Genomic DNA, 25228 nt, shown 5'->3' with positions numbered 1-25228 from the left:
TAATTCCTTACTTTTTTCTCCTAAAGTAGAATAAGCTTTTGGCCAAAACAATATTTTCACATTGCCAAGGAATATTGGCTTTTTGGCCATCTAGAAAAATCTTAGAGGTCTTTGAGATTTCTTTGACATTTTTCTGTGTGTGTGTACACATACACACACACACACACACACATATCATATTTGTCCTTATTTTTCTTCAGCGCTAATAAAGCAGACCTTGGGAATTACCCACCATAGACAACAGCAGTTGGGACTGGTCCTCTTTCTGTCCATTATTGATGTAGTCAGGCCAGTATTACCAGCTTCTGTGTAAACACTGATTTCTGGCCTACCAACTAACTCCCTCCCTCCTTAGAAATTAGGCTCAAAATGCAGCTACTGCGTATAAAAAGCAAGAAATTTTGAAATAGAAAATTTGCCTTTACAATTAAGAATTTTAATAATGCTCCACTTTGGGTGCATAAGAACTTCGACATATGATCTTAAGGCTAAAATTGACCTTCTCCCATAAGACCTGATTTTTTTTCACCACATTTTGGAGAAGAACTTAGGAAATCGTGTGTCGTGTTCTCCCGTTTTATTTATGACCCACAAAAGGTTCCCCACCAGTAGCTTCTGATGGGCTTTGCAGCAGTAATGCATTTGAATCAGAACTAATCTGTTCTCATTTGCCAATTTAATTAATACAAGCAAAGTTCTCTATAATATTCCAGTTAACAGGCACATGCATCATCAGAAAACTAATTCAGATCCATCCCCTTCCAGGTTCCTAATTTTCCCTAAATATTATCTGAATTCTGTGCAGACCAAAGGCTTTTGATAAACTTGGCAAATTAAATGGTTTCAGTTACCTTAGTACAGATTGCTACATTCTTTATGGCTTAAAATCCTATCTGTAAAAATCCGTATGACTTAGAAGCACTGTCATAGAAGAAAAAGAATAAGCTGCTTATGATAGTTTGAAAGTCATATTAGATTACAGTAGAATTTAACAGTTTTTCTGGAGGAAAACCACATGTGTGTCAATTGTAGCAGCTCGAATTGGGTCTTCTGGTTATTTACGTAGTTGGGGTAAAGACAAAATTCACTGCACAAGCTGAAGCTGGGAGGGTAGCTGCCGTGTTCCCCAGCACAGCCCTCCCTGGCAGCGCGGCAGCCTGCTGTGCTTCTGCAGCTCTCCCACCCACCCGTGCCCAGTGCTTTCTTCACAAGGGAAGTGCAACTGGAAAACTGCCAGGCCAGAGCCCTCCACAGTCCAGGGAATTTTTCTCTTACTATGCTGTCCCTAGGTGCAAAGCTGCATGGTTTGTTTTATGAATGACTAATACATTCTGTGAGTATTTCTATTTTTATTCATTGTTTCAACTCACAGATTATATAAATGCATTGCTACAGCTTCACATACAACACAGAAAAACTGAGTTTTCAAGAAGGTTAATCTGGAGGCTCAACAAAGAAAACGGTGACAGCAGAGAAGAGCTAACATGAAAAGGAGGTGGAGGCTCAGATCCGTGCGTAAAGGTAGGATCAGGAGACAACATGATTTACTATCTATTAGCTATGTAATTTTTGCCTGTAATTGCCTTCTTTCATTCTCAGTGCCAAGCGACACTAAGTGTATGGACAGACCTGATAAACATGAGATTGAAGATGGAAGGGAATACAAGATTTACCTAACCTAAGTGCCAAGCTCCTGACAAAAAATCCAGTCCTATTAAAAACAATAGCCTTGGCAATCCCAGTCGATTGCTAAAATGGACAGCTTCCTGGTATTTTTCCTGATACCATGCTGGCAGTTGCTGGGGCCTCACTGCTAACATGTAGGAGGAGTATTTTGATCACCATGTACTGATGTGGTAACACACGGCTCTGTAACTCTGCTTTGAGCACCAGCTTCTCCCCTGCATCAGCGAGAGGCCAGGAGAGCAGCCTGCACTCCCAGGGTCAACATGGGAGAAGAAACCATCTCACAGCCTGGAGAAAGCAGCTTTGATTTTAAGAGGTATTGCATTCAGAGCTTCTTTACACTGTCAATTGCCAGCCTAAAATGACTAGGTAATTATTGTTGAAAGTCCAGCTTTCCCGCAAATGCACCCTAACCCAATAGCTCAGGAATGCACTGAGCACAAACGAAGGAAGATGTTTTGCAAAAATTGCTATGTGCTTTGATACACTGCTGCCTGGTGAGTACAGTGAGGCATTGGGGGTACTTTTGTGTTTGAAAGCAGCTTTGTGTGTAAGAGCAAAAAATATGCACTGAAAATTACCTCCTTTTCAGGTGAGACAGGTAGTAGGGGCACACGCAAACCATGCCATGCATTGCTTGTTTTTCCCGAGACTGCATCAACTGGGAAAATATTTCAGAACATCTGATATAATCAGAGAGCTCCCATCAGGCTTTCAGACAGGGATGGATGTCATCAAGCCAAGCCATGGGATCAACACCAGTGGTTAAATTGACAGCATAAAATGGAAAAAAAGACAAAGAAGGAGGAGTGGAACACCTATAATAAAAACATTATGACGGATAAATAATAAAGAAATTTGATCATAGCTAACAATGAACAGGAACCAGCATCTGCACTGAAGCAGAAAAAGCAGTGAGTGAACACAAGACCAGTGACTGTGACTGCAGACTTGCTGAACTCATTGAAAGCCATGACAAGAAAGGTATAGGCACCTTATGCAAGATTTATGATGCTGTCTGCAGGAGAAGGCTTGAAGCAAACACTGCCAAAGGAAGCAAGCAAGAATTAAAATGATATTACTTAAAACGTGTGTAAACAAAGTACATTGGCAAATAAAGAAGCCATGGGAATACCATAGGAAGTATCCTAGACATTGGGTCAGAAAACACTGTATCAGCACTCTGCCCTACACCAGGAATCATGAGGAAAGGACATTGACAAACAACCGCATGCATACTCAAGTAAATCAAGTTTTCTACTTGGTACATCACAGAAAGCTGCAGCAAAGAGGTTCTTGTGTATTTTTCACCCTGCTGTGCTGTCTGCATTTTAGCTGGGAAACTACAATTCAGAACAGAAAGGTAGAATAAAAATGTGAAGCACTGGTACCAATGTAACAAATTGGAAGGCCTGAGAAATAGTGATCAGCAAAATACATGTGCTGGAGCAGACAGACATCTGACCCAATTTTTAAACCCACAGTTTTCCCAAAGCTTACTTATGTATTAGCCAGAGAGAAGACATAAGGTGAAATATGTGTTATTTTTTTCTTTTAATACATGCTCTGCTCAAAAACTGAGATGAAAGTTCTCTGCTGTAATTGGCACTACTCGAAGTGTATTTCCTTTTTGAAGTCAGTGACTAGTTGAAATATCAGTCTTCTCTATGGCCTATAGTCACTCTCTGAAACAACAAGCTACGCGAGTTATTTTCAAGGCCGGTTGTGACTTTTGGCTGTTGCAGAAATTTTTCACCTGTGTTTTTTCAAATTGAACTGGACACTTTCAACTGACATGACAAACTTTAGGCAGGGTGTCTTGAATCCCTACCTCCTCCAGCCTTCATGCTGTCTGAAGAATTACCATGGCCAGAAAAGGCTGTTTTCCTTTCACAAGCTGCAGGCACGACAAGCCAGCAGTGATTGCAAGGAACAGGAACAAACTCCTGCTCGCAGGCTAGTTCCTGATGGACAGCAGAAAAGGACTGTCTGCAAAGGCCTCTTATTACACTAGAGTAAAAAAAAGCTGTGCTAATAACACAAATAAATTTGTACTGTACCCACAAAGGAAATAAAAAGTTTTTTGCCCATGTCTTGACATTTACCATTTTGGTAAATGCCTTGCGCCCGAACATCACTGCTCTTCTGTCCTCTTATGTTCCCTTTTAGCTGTTTTCTGCGACATGTTGGTGGTACTCCCCTGCTCTGTTTTGGAATGACAACTTGTTTTAGTGGGGTGTGACCAGCCGGTCATCTGGCAAGCACTCACAAAGACTCTAATCCAAAAAGCCAATCTCTTCCTAGCTCCAAATCTGCAAGGCTTTAATGAGGTCTTGTGGAGAAGCAGCAGTTATCAGAGATTCATTAAAGATGAGGACATCCTTGCGTAGCTACTAATTGCTTTAACTCACTAGCTTGTGTTGTTTGTGAAAACTGGAGCCTGCCAAGCGATGCTCTCAATTTAAATTGTTGCAGTGCTTTGTGCCTGCTTTGAAACTTTCCCACTCTGCCCATGAATCAAAGCACATAATGGATTTATTTTCTTTTTTATCATGACAGAAGAGACTTATTCTGCTGGCGTCTGTGCACACCTTTGTCTAGATAAATATTCAACTACTGAAAGCCATGCTATTGTAAACTTTCTGAGGAATAATTATAAGGGTATCATCAATAATATGTTCCTGTATAGTGTTTAAGCACTGGACTATACCCTTTCTAAACATTGACGTTGCAAATATTTTGCTGCTGCAGGTCTGATTAAAATTAGAGTAAAAGCCTAGCCTTTCAAGAAGAGATGTGGCAAATCACTACTTGATGAAAATGTATTTCCTCGGTGAAGTCAGAAAGCCTCTGGCATATATTAGGTTTGATCTTATTAAAAAAAATCCATTATGATTCATCTGCTCATGCTTTTTATGCATGCAATAACTTCAGTTTACCCAAACATTCCTTAGTTCTACCTTGCAAACTCATTAAAATATGGCACTTGTCATTCATAATCTATGTATCAAAGTTCACATTTGAGGGTGTTTAAATGAAGGACTAGATAGATCAGAGCTGTTGGTACCAGTCATTTTGCTTAGAAATACATGTTAGAATCAAGCCAGTAGGTTTTGTCTCAAGTGTTGGAAAATTATCTCTCAAGCTGCATTTCTACAGACAGATAACAACTTGCAAAACTGAAGCCTAAGTAATTCCATTAGAAGCATTTTTGGGTAATATTAACAGAGAGTTTTGTAAATTAAACACAGCAAGAGATTTTAGATCTCAGAGGGACATTTTCAGAACAGGCAAACAGCAAGTGATGCCCGCCTGCATCTGCCAGCTAAGCACAGGTGACACCGTACCTGTGAAAATTTACCTCCAGCCCTGTCTTCTCCTCACCTGACCTGCTCCCTCAGACAGCAGATGGGACATGCACCTGACAGGCACAGGACCGATCGGTTTTACTTGTTTTCTTGGGTTGGGTTTTTTTTAATGGGAATATTTTGCCAATATGAATTGACAGCCCAACCAGCTTTTTCTAATTGCAATCTCATTGTTAGAGCAGACTTGAAGGAGTTGCAGATTCCCCAGAAAGAAGATCTCAAGGAGGAGAAGGGCTTTGCTCCAGAGCACAGATTTTCCTTGAAGTGTCCTACTGGGCCATCTGTGGTCTCTGCTCTGAAGCTGAAGATGCTTTTGAAATAGCAGCCATGCAGATGCCCTGCTCTGATGCGGAGAGCCTGCGTTGGTTTAACTCTGTTTCTGGAGAAGTAGCTCAAAGCTCATCTTGTCTGAAAGACTGTCTAATGTCCTTGAGGGAATGATCATGGTTAACAGCTTTGCACTAGAGAAGGGTCAAACTTTGACCAAAAGGATGAAATTTACCTGATTAGAAAAGAGTGTTCATGGCTATGAAATAGCCCTCTTCTCCCACACAGAGGTCATCAGAAATCCAACGCCCTACTTGCAAAAATGTGAGGCAAACACCTATGTGGCTATAAAAAAGCAGAAAAGCAAAACAAAAATTCTGAAATACAGTTATAACATTCTAAACTACAGTTCATCAAGGTCAGACTGTCCAGGTATTGACCAGAAAGCCCAGGAGACCTACACATGCTGCTGTGGTGGCACTGGCTGAGCATTTCACCTTGGCTGCTCACCAAACTCCTGTGATGTGCTGGGTTGCTGCATCCCCAGGCAGCTGTGTCCCAGCTGAGACTCAGAAGCCCACTATACTTCAACACCCACTTCCTGCTGGAGGATGATTTTGATTTCCAGCTAAATCTGCAGAAAATTCGTAATAGCTGTGAACTAAAATACTTTTCGTGGCCTTTTGAATATGCAATGGCTTTTACCGAAGGAGTAAAGTGACAGGTCATCACAGAAACGACACTCTTTGGAAAAGCAATGGTTATCACTAACTCTCCTTTCCTTTCCTAGTCCCTGAGGGTCTGACAGTCTTAATGAAAGCAGGATTTCCTTTGCCTCTCTGGGTTTCTCACTGAGCTGCTGGGAATATCCTGAGAGAGCAAAAGCCACAGTTGCTTTTGCAAAAATCCATTGCTGCTCTGCAAGAGCTCCCCGATGAGCTCTCATCAGCCCTCCTCAGCAGGTACCTGCAAGCGGCGTTGCCAGGGTGACCTCCTCCCCAGCAGCCTGTCGTCTGCCGGGAGAGCCACAGTTTAGCTCTCACTGGTTACAGCAATTAGATTTTGACAGTACAGCACTTAGCCAACAACTCCATACTGCAAGCCTTTAGCAAGCTCCCTTAGAAATGGGAAGCAAGGAGCAGGCTCACAGTCAAAATGGAGTTTTCAGTCCCATGGGAAGGTAGACAGAGCTCCCAAGTGCAGAGTCACGCTGTAAACCACGCATGGACACAACCTGGAGTGGCATCGCACAGCTGAGATGCAGGAGCACCTAAAGGTACCTGAGCATCATATAGTTCCTCAGAAATCTGCTGGGAAAATCTGCTTGCACAAGGCATTCATTCAAAAACTAAACAACAAATACATTTGCAAAATCAGTGTACAACTTCCAAAGCAGGAAAAGGAATGCCATTTCCCTAAGTGTACTGTGTGGTGTGGGGTGTTGTCTTAGCACTTCTTACTAAATGACTTCAACATTGTTTTACATAGTCTTCTATTCTACTTGAAATGGCATCATCGCTTATAAATATTCAGCAAGACACAGGTCTTCCTTCTGCATCCTAGAAAGGACTGCACAGTCCTTCTAGACACAGGGCTGGGCTCAGGGCTTCAGTGTAGGCTTTAATCAAGGGGCAGTTTTATTGTATAAAAGTCGGTGACAAGCAAGCAAATACATCTGCTTCCAGAAATCATAAGGCGCAATAAGGAAAAACCAAAACCCACTGTGTTTGCAAGAGGGTCCATACAGTAAAAACAAACCACAAAACCTCCATGCTGTAAGAGAGAAATGCTACACAAGAAAGAGTAAGCGTAGGGCTGTTTCTGGGAAGTAATTTAACACAGCAGTCATGATGTAAAACTTATTCTAACCAGTGCTGAGAGGATCAAAACAGAATTGAGGCAAAGAGGAGAAATGTGGTGGGGTGAGTTAAGGGAATTAACATAGCTAATATGAAGTATGCAGAATAAATTAGCTATGATAGCTAATTTATCTTCAATAAACACATTTATATATAAGCTTACGTGATTGAATGAGATGAGCAGATTTTAACTCTCTGCAGGTTAATGTTCTCCAATTTACATTCACACTGGTTCTCGTGCTGCTATATCTACGTTAAATTATAAAGAGGATGGCAAGTCCTTTTCCTCAGCAGCACTGCAGAAGGAAAGGAGGTTTGTCCAGTCACCAGAGATAGTCACAAGCTGTGTTGCTCAGGGCAAGTCGCTCAGCTTCACTGTGCCACTACTTGTATCCGTGCGCGAGTGACAGGAGCTCTCAGCCCCCACAGAAAATGAGTACCATGCACTACAGATTGGAGGCAGGAGGTGCAAAAGTCCTTAAGACAGAGACAAACATCTGAAGAACGCTAAGGATAGGCGTGAGGAAGTGCAAAGTGTGAATTTTACTCCTTGTTTCATTCCTTAAAAATTTTGTGACCACTGATATTTCAGATTCTTCCCCTACTAAGGGACAAAAGCACAGGCCCAGGGTCTGCAGCAAGGAGAGTTCCCTCCTTGAAGCAGGTTCCAGGTGCCCTAGAACATGGCACAGGAACCACAATAATCATCACAGACACCTCAGAATGCTTCTGTATAAAACAAAGGAGAATCTTTCTTGATGACAACAAGCCTTTCCAGCCCTCCAAAGAGAGTCTGGTGTTCAAAATGAATATTCTGCCATTGTAGTGGATGATCACTCGAGTCCACTTACTTCAGTATTCAAGATGCCATCTGCTATCTTTGCTCTTCTGCCTTTTCAAAGAGGAATTCTGGTTAATGATATGTCACATTATATCAGTGTCCATGGCAGACTATACCGTGTACACAGCGTGCTGTACATGCAGCCGCAGGGTGCAATTCCACCTCAAAACAGCCCTTGAGAGCACCACGTCCTGCAGCCATCACTCAGCAGCACATACATCAACTTGCAGAGAGATGATTAAGTCTCTGCCCACCAGAGGCAGTGTCTGGCCCCAGATGACAACAAATTAAAAAGGCAGAGCACTATCTAGAGACACCGTAATGACTTACATACCTCCTGTAGATTTACGCAGGCGAGAATAACTTGTTTATTGGACAGATGTGAAAGTGCTGCAGATTTCAAAGGGCTAACCTGTGCCTGCTCTCCAGAAGACAGCTGTGTTTCACAGCTGAAAAGCATACGTGGGCTGCCAGTGATCACCAGCTTAGCATGGAAGCCAAGCTAAATAAATAGTTCATGAACATCACATCATGCTCATGCGAATTCACTATAGCTACATGGTTTATCTGCTGTAGCATTTAGTATCATCCTCCCCGCATGGTAAATAATTTACTGTCCTCTTTTCAAAGAGGACTTCCTATAGCACAGAACACATGGAAAATCATCATGACTGACAAAAATCTAGCTTGTGAAAGAGTCCTTGCAATTCTTGACTATGAATAAGTTATGCCCTGTTCACGGGAACTTAGTGTAACTACAATATTTAGCTGCCATAGTATTCAGTATCATCTTGCCTGCGCAGTAAATAATTTATCTGCTTATTTCTGCAGGGGACGTCATATGAGCAAACTTGAATGGCAGTTGATTACACCCATAGTATGTATAGCCCAAGAAAGGATTTGCAACAGCCATGTGATAGGAGTGCTGGTTACTGCTGCCACTGCAGAACAGCTGAGAAGCGAACACGCTGTCTATTGATAAGCTTTCTTTAGGGGACCATCCATAAATAGATGTGCACTGTGATAGCACACCAGCTAGCTTCAGCGGCTTACCAGCTTGCCGGCTCTTCTTAGTGTTTCAGGTGAGCCTGTAAGGTCCTAAGGACCTAACAAGTCCTCACTAAGGGTAAAGTTTGATCATACCATATTCATCTTTCAAAGTTTCCTTAAGGCTCCTCAAGGGAATAGCAAAAAGTCATTCAGATGTCTCTATGGCATTGGAAATCTTAATAGTGTTTTTTTAGATTAGTAAAGTATTAGTTAAGTAAACTTTTCCCCCTCAACAATTTTCATGCATAATAATTCTTCATGGTATTTCTAAATAATTCTTCATGGTATTTCTATCTTAACAGGACTCCTCGAGTTAGGACATTGAACTGCAAGGCAAAATTTCTCATAATCACCAAAAATCAAAGACTTGTGAGGACACACTGCTATTTTACCAGGAATATCGCCAAGCCTTTCAGGTTCTTGGGGTTTCCAGCTCCTAGTCCCCACTTTGCCACTAAGTGCATGATCCTAAACAAGCAGCAACTGTCTCTGACATGATTATATTTCCTCACTCCTCAAGGAGGCTGTGAGTCTGAACCAGTATTTTTAAAGCACTTCGAATGAAAGATTATAGCTGCAGCTTACAGATTTGCCTGCTGCTCCTTTTCCATTTGACCAATAATACATTTTTGTGCATCGTTTTGGCTGTGTGTCTGTCACCATGCCGTGTCGGCTTTGGAAACACTTTCACCCAGTGTTTTACTCCAAGAAGTCTCCCTGAAAGCAGTGGACTGGTCCATATCCAAGCTGGCTAACCTGAAGGATCAGGTCCCAGCTGCACACTTTGTGCCTTAAGCACTCCTGAAAGAAGCCCTTGCAGCAGTGCATAGGCTGATGTGCTTCTCAGAAGAACTAAGGGGACTATATTCTATTGTTAGATGAGCAAATTCAACTGATTTCTAAACTTTATACATCTCCATTGCTTATGGAACATCACACAAAAATGCACAGCTGAATTAGCAGGTTATTAATGTGCACCAAATGAGGATTTGTCACCAACGTAATGCAACTCTTTTCAACTTCTACAGGAACTCACAACATTCAGCACTTTGCATAGCTTCCAAGTGTACTGGTTTTGTTTTTAAAACATTAATTTGGACTGTGAATTCAATGAGATGTACTTTCTTCTCACAGCAAGTATTCAACGGAATTCAGTTAAGCTACAACTGTTTATGCCAGTGTAATTAGGAGGAGAATCTAGCCTGATAAGATACAACATGACTTTAAGAAGTAGTGCTTAGGCTGCACCGTAAAATATGGTTACATCATGAGGTACAGGTAGCATTGCTTTCCTAGTCTGCCAGTCTTACCAACAATGAACAAACAGCCAAGAAAAAAAAATACGATTGTTTGGAGACTTCAGAATTCCTTATTGGCCTCCATAATCAGCAAAACTGGATTTTGTACTGGAATGGAAATTAATGGTCCTGCCAACTTTATTTTATTGACATTCTACACTTTTACACAATGCATAGGTCCCCACTGGCTTGGAAAATTCTGGTGGCTTTTTATTGAAAGTAGGCTCAGTTTATATTAAATCTACAAAGACATATGCCACTGCATGCACTTGGGAAGACCTTTTGTTGAATATATTATTAGTTTCAGAACCGTATCATGAAAGTTTTGCCTTACAACAAGATGAATTACACTTAGGATAACTAAAGCTGTGCAGTTTGCAAACAGCATGGGTTTCTCTTGTTGCTTGAGCGATAAATTACTCCTGGAACCTGGGCACAAGTTTGCCCAGAGGTGCTAATCAAAATGAATACTGTGCAAAAGTTATGCTAGAGTACCACAGGAAGAAAATTTTACTTCTAGAAGCAGCTAACATAGAAGAATAAGAAGTAGAGCAGAGTGAAAATTTTTCTTTCAGTTTTGATGTTTGCCTGCTCAGGTAATTTGAAATGTTTTGTTCCACCTGAAATGGAACATTAAGCTTTCATTCCTTATCAGATCTTTCCTTGCCTTTCATTTAAACACTTCCCTAACAGAATGATAAAAATTTATTTTATTTGTACAGTCTCAGTCCCTACTACTAATTAGATATGTTTTCCCAGAGAATCTGCTCATCAAATCCAAACTAAACATGGAGACAGCTTTGGTTATGCGCAAATGTTTTTTTCTGAGCCTAATTTTAAAGGAAGTCTACTGTCTAGGGAAAAAAGTTTCATCTGCCATGAATCCTTTAATATACTTGTGCAGATCATAATGATGACCAGGTATTAGCTGTGGCACCAATCTGTCACATCATAGGCAGGTGAGCAGAGATGAGCACTTATTATTGGGCAGTAGGATTATTTTGTTAAAACCCAAACAGGCAAAAAGGGAGTCTCCATCACTAAAATCTTACAGTCTGATAAACACAATGGACACAAGGAAAAAGGATTATTTTATATGGGGAACTGAGCTCAGCAAAGTTGCATATGGCAGAGGGCAAGATCCACGGTGCAGCCAGAAACTCCTCAGGATCCAGCTTAGTATTTCAGTCGAGTCTCTCTCGTTGGTATGGTCTACAGAGCAACTTTGTATATGAGTTTAGATCATACAATTTATAGTTTTTGCTGGCAGTAAACCATTTTCTCATAGATTCACCTCTGAAAGAAAAATTAAATAACTTATCCTTGGAATTCCTCCTTTCTAATATAATGTTAAAAAGAAATATTGACAATGATACAAAGGTTTTACCCAGTTTCCTTAATGTTTTGGTAAGCTTTTCCTGTGAGACTCTCAATTCTCCCTGCTTTGCCCTCTCCCTGGAGAAATTCTTCAAATAACTTGGGGCAGAAAAGGAAAAAAAACCCCTTGAACTGTAAAACGCTGCTTCGCAAACTAGCTGTTTGTTGTAACTGTGTAGCTCCGAAAAACCACTCCAACTCCTGCTTATATTTACCTCATAAAGCAGAGTTTAGAAAGAAACAAGCTCTTGTCCAACGCATTTCCCATTCAAAGCATTTCACAAGTATTAGCCGAACGACCCTTGTAATGTGCCCACAAGGCAAGTAATAAATGGTCTTTACAGACAGAGGTAGGAGACAGGATCCACCTGACTTGCCAGGGGCCACTAGGAAAACAAGCTGCAAAACCCAACATAAACTCCGAATTTCCCATTTCCACTCACCAGGAGCCCATTAGTTATTTATTTAGACGTACAAAAAAGATTCCTGTCTCTTTCGTGGGTTAGCAGGAGTTAAGGTATGACAATGAATACACAGAGACCGTGTCTCACCTGTCTTTTGGTAACGCAATTCTCACTAGGACATCCTCGTGCTGGCCCACGCCGAAACTGGCCAGCCTGGCCCAGGCACACACAGGCGAACCTGCGTGAGACGTCACCGGATGGCTCAGCGCAGTTTTATGATATACCGTGGTTGTAGCGTTAACTCGGCGCAGGGGGACATGTGAATCCAACCACTTTGGAGGATTTTTTTGTGTGTTTATTTTTGCCCTGAATTACGCAAAGCCTGCATCACAGCCCAGATGCCTTTGGGAGTCAGTGGTCGGGTTAAGAGGCTGAACTTGCAGGCGAATCGTGCTAGTCTTTGGAGAAGCAATTATTCTGCATTGACAGACACAAATTTTAAATTACAGGGGTTGAAATTATTGCACAATCCCTATTGTTTTTATGGCAGTACCATACTGTCTCATTGAGAAATTTAAATTTATAGAGAAGACAGAAATAAAAGGTGACAAAGACTGCACACTGTCCCCTAAAATATAAATTATTCAGTAATACTAAAAACACATGAACAGCAGTCAGGGTTCCCACAATTCTGTGGCATTCTGGTCTTTGGCAGTTTCTATTGAATTCAATGACAAGAGACCAAAAAGTCTTCCTACCGGTCTGTTGCTTTTTTTTTTTTCATTTTTGGTGCGAGATGGTTGTTGCTGTAATAAAAAATGTAACAAATAAAACAGTCAAGCAAATGTGAAAAGCTAACAGTAAAAATAGCAGGCATTGGCACAGAACACATTGAGAATGAAAAAAAAATAAATTTTTTTTGTCTTACAACAGTGTGTCTTGGGAACACTAATAATAGGTGCCTCTTTTCTCTCTGAGAATGACTTTTTTCCTTTCATCGCACATGACCTGATGCAGGACGTGTCTAACTGCGATATCTAGATGCAAAGCAAATGAGAAAAGGAACCTTTGTCTGCTATTTTAAAAGGAGGAATTCTGACTGGAGAGGGGATGATTAAAATGCTCTGTGTGGCAACGGTAGACGAGTGACTGTCTCCCTGACAACAATGATAATGCTCATATGAATAAAATCCTGTGTTTACATAAAAGTCTGGAGGTTCAGGTCCTAGAAATGTCAAAAGCAGCTGAGCCTGGCATATCATATAGTATTGCTATTGATTTCTTAATTACCAGGCATGAAACATGTTGATATTCAGTTTATTCTATTTATAGTTGAGTTTTCTCTTTTTCTGTTGCTATCTCAGAGAAATAGAACATTTCTAGAACTGGCTCTAACAGCATCATTTTTTCCAGTGTGTGCTGTTAAATTCAAAGTCTGATACATTTATTGCTTTACAATTTCTTAACTGATTCATTATATTAAGGAGAACATTATTTGGTTTTCTTTATTGCCACAAGGCGTATTTATATCAATTAATTGCATTAGATGTTCACATAATTTCCCCTCATTTCTGGAAAAAAACATACAAAGTTAATGTTGTGTAACTTTGGGGAAATTATGCCATTAGGCTCTTTTGAAGAACTCTGATGGGAAAGGTACTTCATTTCTGTGGAAATATGAGTTTAGGCTTCAGAGCCAATTCCTTTTTTCAAACTTTAAATCAAACAGCATGCATCCGTAGCTTCATTATGGCAGAGAAAATATGTGCTTGTGAGCTGTAATCAATAGATAAGCGCCAGTTCCCCGAACTGAAATGCATCTGTTTCAGATAAACTGCAATCCAGAGGCTTGCCAGGCTGCGTGGCCTCAGTCTCTCGCACCTGCTGTGCATGCTCTGAGGACCGTGGGCTTATCTGGTATTTCAGGGTGAGTGCAGGGGATGCCCCATTGCGGTGGGCAGTTATTCAGCAGAGAGAGCGTGTGGGGCTGGGCAGCTGCAGCCAGGGTCCTGCTAAGCCCTGGATGTCAAGATGTCCTGCTAAGCCAAGACATCAAGCAGCAGCTGGAGCAAGGTCTCCCACTTCTTCCGAGACTAGCCTAACCACTGGGGAGAGTCAGGCTCTCCTTACAGCTTGGCTCTTATCTCCCAGTGATTTTCATACAAATCAGGAATGCAACAGCGCACAAAACATTTTTTCCCCCTAGGTCTCCCCAGAAGCTGCATTTGCTATTACAAGATGCATGTCAAATGCTGTGCTGAGACTCCACCAGGACCAAGCACAGACAGGGGGACTGTCTCTTAATCCCACCACTTTGATGGTTCCTGCTCCCATCCCTACCTCTGCCAGCCTAACTGCGGCGGTAAGAAGCACGATACCCAACTCAGATAGGGAAACGAGCAGAAGATCTTACTGTACTGTAGAGTGATAATTGCATTTTCGCCAGCCTAGCTTTTAGGAGCGTGCCTACAGCAAGGCAAGCAGCCGCTAGGCTGGTGTAGCTGCACTTCCACCAGGCAGAGCGGTGCTGGCACAGCACAGAGCTGCGAGGCTGCTCCCAGCGCTGGCGAGACCCGGCGACTTCTGATCGCTCAGCACAGTGGCATGAGACAGGGCAGCCCTCGGGGCGCTGCGCTGAGCACCGGACGGCCTCGACATGTGCAGAGCTGTGCGGAAAAAGGTCTTCGTCTTTGTCTAGGCAAAGTGGATGGAAACTAGGCTTACTTAACATGATTTACGCCAAGCTACCCCAATCTTTTTTCTTGCTTCTACAAATCACGTCAGCAAACAATTCCCAGAGGCCAGCATCTTCCTCATGAAATCACACATCATTCTCTTCCATCCACAACGGTGTTTGTTATCTCCACGCAAACACGGAGGCCGAGGCAGAAGCAGGCTGACCCCAGATCACATGCAGAAGTGCTTCCCCTACAGGCGCTCGTGCCACCAAAACAGCCGAGACAGAATATCACCTAGGGGGGCAGGTTGGCCCTTGCCAGCTGCAAGGGCTGGCTGCCCAGCGGTGCTGGGGGCTGCGGGGCAGCCACTGCCGGGCGCTCGCTGCAGCCCAAACCTGTTCTCCGAGCCTTGCATCCAGGTAAGCTCACTGGAGGAGCTGCCTTTACAAAGAAGTCCCTGCATCTCCAGTCCTGCCGTGACTGGTGACAAATGAGAAGGAAATTATTCACATGGTGTCGACTGTCATTTTAATAGGCTACTTATCACACCATTGCTACTCATGTCTGCTATAGTAGCGCTCAGGTGCATAATTGTTCTGAGCACTGTACTAACACAGGGAAAGGTGTTTCCCTGCATGCTAATTGTCTCACAAATTATGGTGTATTTTCCTTTAGTTATAGGGTGGGGAAAAAAACCCATCTGTAAATGCACTGCTCAATTTTCAGATACAGCTTTGATAGCAAAAGAAGAGTAATTAGTAGTGTGGTCCCTGGCAACCTGACAATAATCATTTGAGAGGTTTACTTTGAATACTTACTTCCAGAGTATCTATTCAGAATACACTAGTTTAATCTAGGGGATGACTAGAAGATAGCAAGCCAAATAGTTTTCCTTCCTTTGTTATGGAAAGGCACTCCAATTAAAAAAGAACTTGCAGTTAGAATAATAAAATCATACTTAATATTAAAGTATATGAAGTTCAGTTTTGAAATATTTGCTAAAAAGAACAGTAATATATATTAATTGAATGAAGTTAAAACTTACAGTATTGTAAAAGACAATTTCAAAAGATAACTACAGCACATGCTTGCATGTGTAGCTGATTTTTTCAGTTGATTTAAGCATAACTACTACTGCTTTTCAATCTGTGCATAACTGGGCTTTACACCAAGGCTTTGGCAATGCTTCAGTCCAACTTGCTATAGAACTCTCTTTCCCAAAAAGCTGGAAATGGGGACCACGATGCTTTCGACATTCGGCTCTTCTGCCTTTAGGCTAATAAATTGCAGCATCACTTCCTAGTCCTCTGGCCTTCCTAACCAGGAAGCAGAGAGGGGGCTCACCTCATTGGGATGAACAGTCAAGACAAAGTCAAAGCAAATGCTTCAGACTGGAATTTTTTGCTATAAAAGCATTTATGAAGTTATTCTGAAAGCTGAATTAATTCATTATAACCATCTGTTCACAGATACTTCACAATAAACGGGGGGGGGGGGGGAAGCCTAATGGATTATTTACTATGAATTGTTTGCCAGGTTGTGGGCACAGTCGCAGCAGTCCTTGCACGTTTGCCTGCTCAAAGTGTTTTGTGAAACGCAGCCAGGGCTGCAAAGTCGACAGGGATGGATGCTCTATTGCCTAATTCACAGCAAAGGGCTACTGTAAGTACAGCCAGTGGAAGTTTTCCCACGTATTTCAAAGAGCGGCAGGGTTGTTATTCAGTGTGAACTGTGACACGACCAAAGGCTGTACTGCCGCAGACCTATTAATGTTAAGTAGATTGGTCCCTTGAGCGTAAAGGGTTCTTCAATAAGCAATGGATGTTTTTCAAACACACAAGAACTGCTGCACCTACCATTCTTTGAAAGCAAAAAAAAGGCTTCAAATCTTCCCAAACAAAGAATAGCTATTGGGTTTTGTCCCATTATGCCCTTTGTTCCACAGCTGATAAACACTTCTTTTAAAACTCATTATTTGCCCAACCTAATTTTTTTTCCAAAGTTAGAAATTGTGATTTTATTTCCATTTTAGATTCATAACTACTTTAATACCTAGTTTTCCTCATGACAGCTTTTTATTTGAACTAAAGTGGTTTTCCCTGGTGTTTCTTTCCATGATTCATCTAATTGAAAGCGATCATAGATTCTCTTGCCCTTTCCTAGGTTGAACAAGTAAAGCCCTTCTGGTCTGCTCCCATGTGATACTCTCCACATCCCAGTCATTACCTCATACCTAATCCAGTTTCACATCCTCTCTCATGTATGAGTGTTGAGGGCATCATATATTTTTCCAGGATAACTCTTAGGAGTTATTTGTTTAAGGGCATTATTAGAGCCATAGCTTTCAAAATACCTTAAATAATGCTTTTCAGTGTTTCCATCTGTAGGATGGGTGTGGAGTGGACGTGCAGGGCAGCACAAACTGCAGGTCTCAGGATTTACTTCTAAAGCGAGTCATGTGGCACCTGTGAGGAATGTACCCAACCATGCCAGTCAAGGCTGGCAGGGGTGTTTTAAAAGCATCAATCCTCAACATTATCTCCTTCAGGCTTTCTTTTCCCAGTATGTCTCATAATTATATATCATTGTTTGTTTGGAAAGTGCAGGGATAAAACTATGGAATAGATAAAAATAAGACTTGTAGAAGTGGGGAAACATTTTTCATGGTAATACAGTAAAGATTTTCTTTAAAGCTAACATTGCATAGCCCATTATTATACTGCACATTGATCACAGCTGTATATATTTTGTAAAATTGAACTATTTTGCACCTACATTTTATAATTTATACTGGGTATTTTGTGTCCTACGAGCAACTAGTGAGACCTATCAGGCAAACATCCCATTTATTTTGGTGCATTCAGTTGGAGTTTTGCTATGAGACCAAACATGGCATTTTAAAGATGTGTTATTTTGGTAGGGAGGGATTTTCTCTGTCTATTTATCTTACTCTTGGATGCAGGTTTTAAGCATTGGTAAAAGACCATCTTTTTTTTGAGCAAAAGAGCAAATGTCATTTCAGGGAATTAAACATCTCTGTTAGAGGCTATGAAGACACCATAACCAAAAATTTGGACTGGATCTACGTCTCTCTACATTTCTCTGCATTTCTCATGAGCAGCATATCGAGATACTGTCCCTCTTTCTAGGTGACAAGAAGGATGATAGTGAAAGATAAGACAGTGGAAGATCAGCTTCTCATCACCACTAACATTCAATTTCCAAACGTTCTTGGTTAAAACTGCTCTTTTCAAATCAGGTTTTTGCAGAGTGACAAAGAATTGCTTTATTTTCTCTGCTCCAGTGAAGAACAGGCCTGTGTTAATTTATCTGGAATAAACATGCATACAGCCGACATTGTCCTCCAATAACGTTGTTTACAGTTGTTGGCCCTGTCCAGTGTGTTGTAGATGTGGACTGTTACAGATGTATGGAGTGTTAGAAAGGACTATCTTTGCTAGGAGCATGAAGTAGCTATCGCTCTTTGTCTCCCTGCTATTTTCATTAGGTCTTATTCATGTGCCCCTGAGAGGGAGAGAGTCAAAGTCATCTGCCCGCTGGTTATTATGCTGTTGCACAAAGGGTTTCTTCAGCCTAGAACAGGAGACTGAAAACAAGTCTGTTGATAAATTATTGTGACCCCTCCTATTCCTATTTAGAATCACTGCAGCTGTCTGAAGCTGAAGTTAACACCCCCATCTGCACATATTCAGGGTGTTTTTACACCCGTAAAGAGAACAAGCGCTTCACGCATGGAGATCACTTATCAAGAAATTCAAGCAAGTCCTAAGCTGTCTCACATAGCTTCTTCAATTTCTCTCCCCAGGTTGGTATCACAACGCTGAACATATCATTGGGCTCAAGTTTTTATATTAATGGAAGATTATGTAAGAACAGGTACAGAAAACTACTTTAGCTAATTGTAGTCAATGAGAAGACACTGCTAACCAGCATATATCCTCTCTCATGGACTTTTCCTGTATGACACAAAACCCAAAATTACTGTACCAATAAATGCGCAAAATTTCTTATGGTCTGGAATATAAATATATTCACCTTCAGATGTGTACTGGGGACAACAGGAAATCAGTAGCTTCCTGGTTAACTGAAAATGAGTATCTACTACAGTTATTAATATTCGTTAGAAACAAAATACATAACACCTACCAAATGGAAATGAAATCTCTCTGCTGGTATTGGAGCAGCTATCACAGCGTAACTGACTGTACATTAGAAACTACATTGACTTTCAAATCCATATTTGCTTCTGATATATATCTTTCCTGTCTGACATGATTCAAAATGTTTTATCACATGCAAATCCCTACACCGAGGAAGGCAAAATCAAATACACAGTACAACGTCAGTGATAACTAGTCAGGCAGCAATATGTAGAAAAGCATTAGGAGTCATCTTGAACTGAACAGGAGTTTGCAAAACAATGCTGATGAACAGGAGGCAGGTTTCATGGGCTGCATTAATAAGGCAGGCAATTATTCCTTTCTCTTCAATGTTGGTAAGGCCTCGGTTGGAATAATGAGTATAGTCTGGGGCCTAACACTCAATTTTTTTCTTTAGAGGTTGGGGGAATCTTTGTGGGAGGCTTTAAGAAGAGGTTACACAAGTATTTCTCAGGGGTGAAGTAGCTGAACTTGGACTTGTCTTAAAGTTGGACTGAGGACTCTCCAGAGGTCCCTCCAAGTCCTATATAACACTATTTACATCTGTGAATATGAAGGCTAGTGCTCCTGGTTAAAAATAAACCAAAAATAATTGCAAGGGAGAAAGCCAAAATTAAACCAGAAAGCTACTCCTGCACTAATGGATTTTTGTGCATTGACCTAACTCTGTTTTTAATGACTGCTGCATTAAGCCTTTTCCCAAAGATTTGTATTTTACAACAATTTATTAAAGGCCCAAACATGCTTAACTGTTCTTAGATTTTAAGATCAAAAAACCTGTCTTCTCACTACAACCTCCATCTAATGATGCAGATAATTTTCCAGGATTTAATTATGAGATGACAGCCACATCCTTCCTGAAAACAAAGAACTTTCAGGGGAAAAGAGTGAACATCTTGCTTATCCCACTGGTGTTTTATCTCTGCGCTAAGGGCCCTTCTCTTTGGAGATAATTGCAAAGAAACGGTTTTGGCAGAAATGGATGCTCTCCCTACCCTGGGAGAGAACAATTTCTACAGGAGCTAATGCACTAGCACAGAGCAAGTCTGCCAGCATAACCAGAAATGGGGGCTGACAGCTCTGCGTCCAAGGGAGTGCACGACCTCACGCAAGCGGGCTTGCCACTGGCTTTTCTGGGTCCTAGGAGAGCCCCCAGCCGCCCCCAGCTTGCCCTGCTCTGATCGCACTGCGGTGCCAAGCAGAAACCAGGCTGAAAGCACCTCTGCTAAACAGACACTGACACTGGAGCAGCTGCAAGTGGTGAAAAGATGATTCATCGCTTGCCTTTGGGTTTGTACACAAGCAGCTCCAGATTTCAGCCAGGGCAGTACAGGCGTAAACCAAGCCCTGACGTTCTCTAAACACACCCTCCCTGCAAGCACCTCAGCCTGATTCAATTAACAGGTATAGAACACATTGAGTCTAACTCCCTCCTGCAGATCTATCATCCAGCTCCTCATAAACAAGCTCCCCTTTAAAGTGGCATTAAGTCAGCCCACACATAGTTAGACCTGGAGTTATAGCCCATGAACACTGGTGAGTAATCTATTTTCCACATTTACCTACATGTGGGTTTCAGGCTATCAGGTACCAAACCCAAAAAGCAGCATAAGGACTATGCAGTTATTCAAACCTGTTAATAGGGGATAATCTCAGCGAGCAGTTTACTAATTACCTACAGAGAGAGGGAGTAGTCTAAGAAATTTTACAGCCTAAGTACCTTGCCTTTGGGAACTCTTTAACTACCTTTACCTGTCAGCTTTTCCCTGATGCAGCATCAACTTCAAACAGAAAATTAAACACACGGAATGGAGAAAAGCACATCTGGATCGAGGCTGCGGTTTACTCCTGGAGCGAGTGTGCCTTCCTGGGACACAGCTTCTTGGCTGTCCCTCCTGCTGCAGGAAGGGCCTGTAGCTGGCAAGAAGTAGGAGGACAACAGATTTCATCTTCGGAGCAAAATGGTATCAACCATGGGACAGAAGAATGAATCCTACAAGGCAATATAAGTCAGGACCTGTGAACACCCCGCCTAAACAAAACACACAGCATGCCCAGCAGCTGGGCAGCAGAGGACAGAGGCTGGGCTGGTTTGGAAGAAAGGCGGCTCATCCTTGCCCTCATGGTAGCACCAACAGTGTTCCACTTTCCCAGCAGTAAGGTTGCAGAGAGCTCAGCATCCCTGCAACCGTGCAGTGTGTGTGGCCACAGTGTCCGCAGAGGTGCTTCTCTGAGGAGATGAGGTATCCCCAAGGTCCCTTAGACCAGGAGCCAAAACAAGCTTTCTGGATCATCTCCGAGATCTCTCCTGCCTCCAGTGTCCTCCAAACAAACCACAGTGATTCACCTGCTCGTGTTGGCTGCCCTGCTTCCCAGGGCTGTGGGCAGGCTGCTCATTTCACAGGGGAACTTGCATAGAGGTCTAAGATCTCCAGCTATGAAATTATTCATATTAAAATCCTACAGGAAGAAAAAAGTTGAGTGGGAGGGTTGCTATCCCAGATTTATCAGAGGATAGGTTTGAACTAAAATAAAAGGAAACTTTTGCATAAAGCAAAAGGCAAAACCAGCTCATAGGAGGTCGTAGTGTACAGTATGCAGTGACCAGGTGGAAAGGGCTCCGCTGATTCTATTGCGTTTACTGCTCAGCTTCTGAAATCCTAAAATGGCTTGAGTGGAGCTTTCCTCCAACTGATGGCCATCCTGCCTACATCACAAAGCAGATTTCACCTTCTTTACCCACAGCCAACACCCATTTGCCAGGGAAAAGCCTCTGTTTCCTGTATTTTCCCTGCAAATTGCTGAGGCAGCGCTGGGTGGGACCTGCCCCCACCAAAACGCCCTGGGGTGGTCCCCCTTCATCAGAAACACAAACGCAGAGATGTGAGGTGTGGCAGATGAAGCCTGCAGGAGGGAAAAGGCTTGGGGAGATGAGGGGTCCTACAGCACAGTTTGTACCTAGAAAAGTTTGCACCCTAGAAATGCTGCTGGCTTTTCTTTCCTCAGGAGAGGGCTGGCCAGGGGCAGCTCAGCTGCAGACATTGAAGGATGAGACTTATCACCCCTCAGTCCCTTCTCCGGAGAAGTCAAGGATGTTTCATAGACCTGCTGAATAGAGATAGCATTGCCAGCTACCGGTCTGAATAACTGTCCATCCTGAAAATCAAATCAAACTTCCATTATCTACCAGGAAAGACGAAATACAGCAAGGCTTTTCAAATGTTATGCCCAAGTAGACGGGAGGTTTTTGTTAAAATGCAGTGCACATTACCAGAACCCTCCTAGTGCCCACTGAGCAGAAGTGGCCTGAGATACTCTAGACATTTTTTTCCAAAGCCTGCTGTGCTCGGCGTGAGAGATTTCTGTTTACAAAGAACCCCAAATCCAGCATTTCCTATATAAAAGCAATGAAGAGCACAAATTCCAATTCTCCATACCATTTTTCTGGACCTGCAGCTGCTTTGACATTGTTGCTGGAAGGTGTAATTCATAGTCAAGCCAGACCAAAAAAAACGAGCCCAAACCTCACAAATCAATACTGCTGCCTCAATGCTCTGCACCTTTCTAGGTGTTTCACAGAGATCCCTAGGTGAAACAGCAAAAAGGGGAAACATACAGTTAATACATCCCCCGTGAAGTGTGGCCCAGGCTGCAGCTTTGAGGAGTTGTTATGATGATTGTTCGCAGCAATCGAGCTCAGCAGAGGCTTTCGTGTTCAGCACACTGCATCATCTCCAGGGAGCTTCCTTTACAACACTTATAAATGAGAAAACAAGATAACTTTAGGCTGCAGAGCTGCAGGGTGCAGGAGGAAAGCGATAAAATAACACTGAATTAATCCATTCATTCAAAGTCCACTGAATTATAATGCATGAATTTAATGAGTTAGGACTCTAAATAGCTAACAAGTTAGAAAAAAAAAAATAATGTAAAAAATGTTACTCCTTCACACCCCACACCCAGTCCACCCTGCTAATCTCTCAGGAACAGTTGCAGGCAAAGCTTCCCACATTATGTAGGTCAGCGCCTACTCTACAATTCATCTGTTTTAGTGAAAATAGAGGGCAGGCACTGGAGACATGCTCCCTGACCCCAACTCTTCAGAGGCACGTAGTTGGAGACTTTTTGTTTTTTCCTGGTGCTCTGCATTTTGCCCCTCGCAAGGCTGGAGTGCAGCTGAACGAGGCAGGTCACGCTAATACTCATCCTCAAAGCAGCACACGGGCTCTTACAGCCACGCTGCAATGCTTTATGGCTGTCGGGATGAACTGGGAACTCACAGTTTAGACATAGGCACTGCTAATATTTTTTATAATTATATAACTTGAATCAGGTAAAGAGTAGTATACCATATTTTACAGAGACACTAATGTACAGTAGAGTTTTCAGTTACTGAGAGAACATTGAATGGAGTCAATTTTCAGGTAGTAACATCCCATTACTTCCACAGACTCCTGGATGAAGGCTGTGGTGAATATTGCCCCTCGGCAGACACACAGCAGCCGCTGGGGACCTGCAGAACCAGAGCCACCTCAAATCCAGCCATTCCTCCCTACACGCAGGCATGCACCTCCTCACCTGCCTGGGCACAAAACATCTGTTCCCGAAAAAAACCCACATGCTCTCCCTCCCTGAGGAAGGAGAGGACCATCATTAGTGACAAATAAATAATATGGCATTTAAAGCAGGAAGCACTTGTATTTCAGGCCGGTCAGCCTGGGATAAGAACCTAAACAGGATGGAAGTGGGGGAAGAAACATGATTTTTTTTTTTCATAAAATATTTGGTAATATCATGCTTCAAATCACAGACGCGTATCACAGGAACACTAAGGCTATTGCATTGGGATGGATGTGCAGTGATTGCGCAGGCTGGAGATAGGGGCCTTCATCATATCACTGCATTGCTGAGTCAGAGCCAGAGACCATGATTCACCACGATGCGCTCATGCAGTGCTGGCACTGGCTACTCTTGAGCACCAAAACTCCTGTAGCATTTTCTGCAGGGGCAGCTATAGCAACATACAGTGTTCTGGACAGATTTCTGAGTAACTGAAATTCCCCTAGCTTTTCAAATAGATCATTTAGTCTTCATTTTGTCTTGTACAGGCTGATCAGGTAGCTGATTTCAGCTTGAGCACAGTGACTTTCACACAAACTGAACTACCTATAATCTGCTGACATTAAAAGTTTATATAAAACAGATGATTCCATTCATACAGTGAGTTTTAGTAGTGGGGGGGCTACAGGGGTGGTTTCTGTGAGAAGCTGCTAGAATCTTCCCCTGTGTCCGAGAGAGCCAGTGCCAGCCGGCTCCAAGACAGACCTGCTGCTGGCCAAGGCTGAGCCCATCAGTGCTGGTGGTAGCACCTCTGGGATAACAGATTTAAGAAGGGGGGAAAAAACCCTGTGCAACACAAACTGCAGCCAGAGAAAGGAGTGAGAAGTTGTGAGAGAAACAACCCTGCGGACCCCCAGGTCAGTGAAGAAGGAGGGGGAGGAGGTGCTCCAGGCGCCGGAGCAGAGATTCCCCTGCAGCCTGTGGGGAAGACCATGGTGAGGCAGGCTGTCCCCCTGCAGCCCAGGGAGGTCCACAGTGGAGCAGATCTCCACCTGCAGCCCGGGGAGGACCCCACGCCGGAGCAGGTGGGTGTCCGAAGGAGGCTGTGACCCCGTGGGAACCCCGCGCTGGAGCAGGCTCCTGGCAGGACCTGCGGATCTGTGGAGAGAGGAGCCCGCGCTGGAGCAGGTTTTTTGGCAGGACTTGTGACCCCATGGGGGACCCACGCTGGAGCAGTGTGCTCCTGAGGGACTGCACGCCGTGGAAGGGACCCACGCTGGAGCAGTTCATGAAAACTGCAGCCTGTGGGAAGGACCCACGTTGGAGAAGTTCGTGGAGGACTGTCTCCGTGGGAGGGACCCCACGCTGGAGCAGGGGAAGAGTGTGATGAGTCCTCCCCCTGAGGAGGATGAAGCAGCAGAGACAACATGTGATGAACTGACCATAAACCCCATTCCCCGTCCCCCTGCGCCGCTGGGGGGGGGGGTAGGTAGAGAATCCAGGAGTGAAGCTGTGTCCGGGAAGAAGGGAGGGGTGGGGTGAAGGTGTTTTAAGATTTGGTTTTGTTTCTCATCACCTTACTCTGATTTGATTGGTAATAAATTACATAAATTTTCCCCAAGTTGAGTCTGTTTTGCCCGTGACAGTAATTGGTGAGTG

At 42.9% G+C, this 25228-nt stretch overlaps 2 long non-coding RNA genes across 4 annotated transcripts; both read left to right on the top strand.

The window, feature by feature from the left end:
- The first annotated feature begins 1138 nt into the window (after positions 1–1138).
- On the top strand, positions 1139–20423 carry LOC115348582. 3 transcript variants are annotated; one of them, XR_003925864.1, is made up of 4 exons: positions 1139–1289; positions 1396–1521; positions 1600–2002; positions 18655–20423. It is a non-coding gene; the product is annotated as an uncharacterized LOC115348582 (long non-coding RNA). The 3 variants fall into 3 exon arrangements; XR_003925862.2 differs by lacking the exon at positions 18655–20423 and having other exon boundaries at positions 1600–4323; XR_003925863.2 differs by lacking the exon at positions 18655–20423 and having other exon boundaries at positions 1139–1304; positions 1600–4323.
- Positions 15206–18637, top strand: LOC115348583. The gene is made up of 3 exons (XR_003925865.1): positions 15206–15247; positions 16365–16490; positions 17978–18637. It is a non-coding gene; the product is annotated as an uncharacterized LOC115348583 (long non-coding RNA).
- Positions 20424–25228: the final 4805 nt, after the last annotated feature.

The sequence above is a fragment of the Aquila chrysaetos genome, chromosome 11, assembly GCF_900496995.4.
Source record: "Aquila chrysaetos chrysaetos chromosome 11, bAquChr1.4, whole genome shotgun sequence".
In the NCBI taxonomy this organism is placed as follows: Eukaryota; Metazoa; Chordata; class Aves; order Accipitriformes; family Accipitridae; genus Aquila; species Aquila chrysaetos.
The sequence above is the reverse complement of the archived record's forward strand: the minus strand, read 5'-3'. Positions and strand labels throughout refer to the sequence as shown.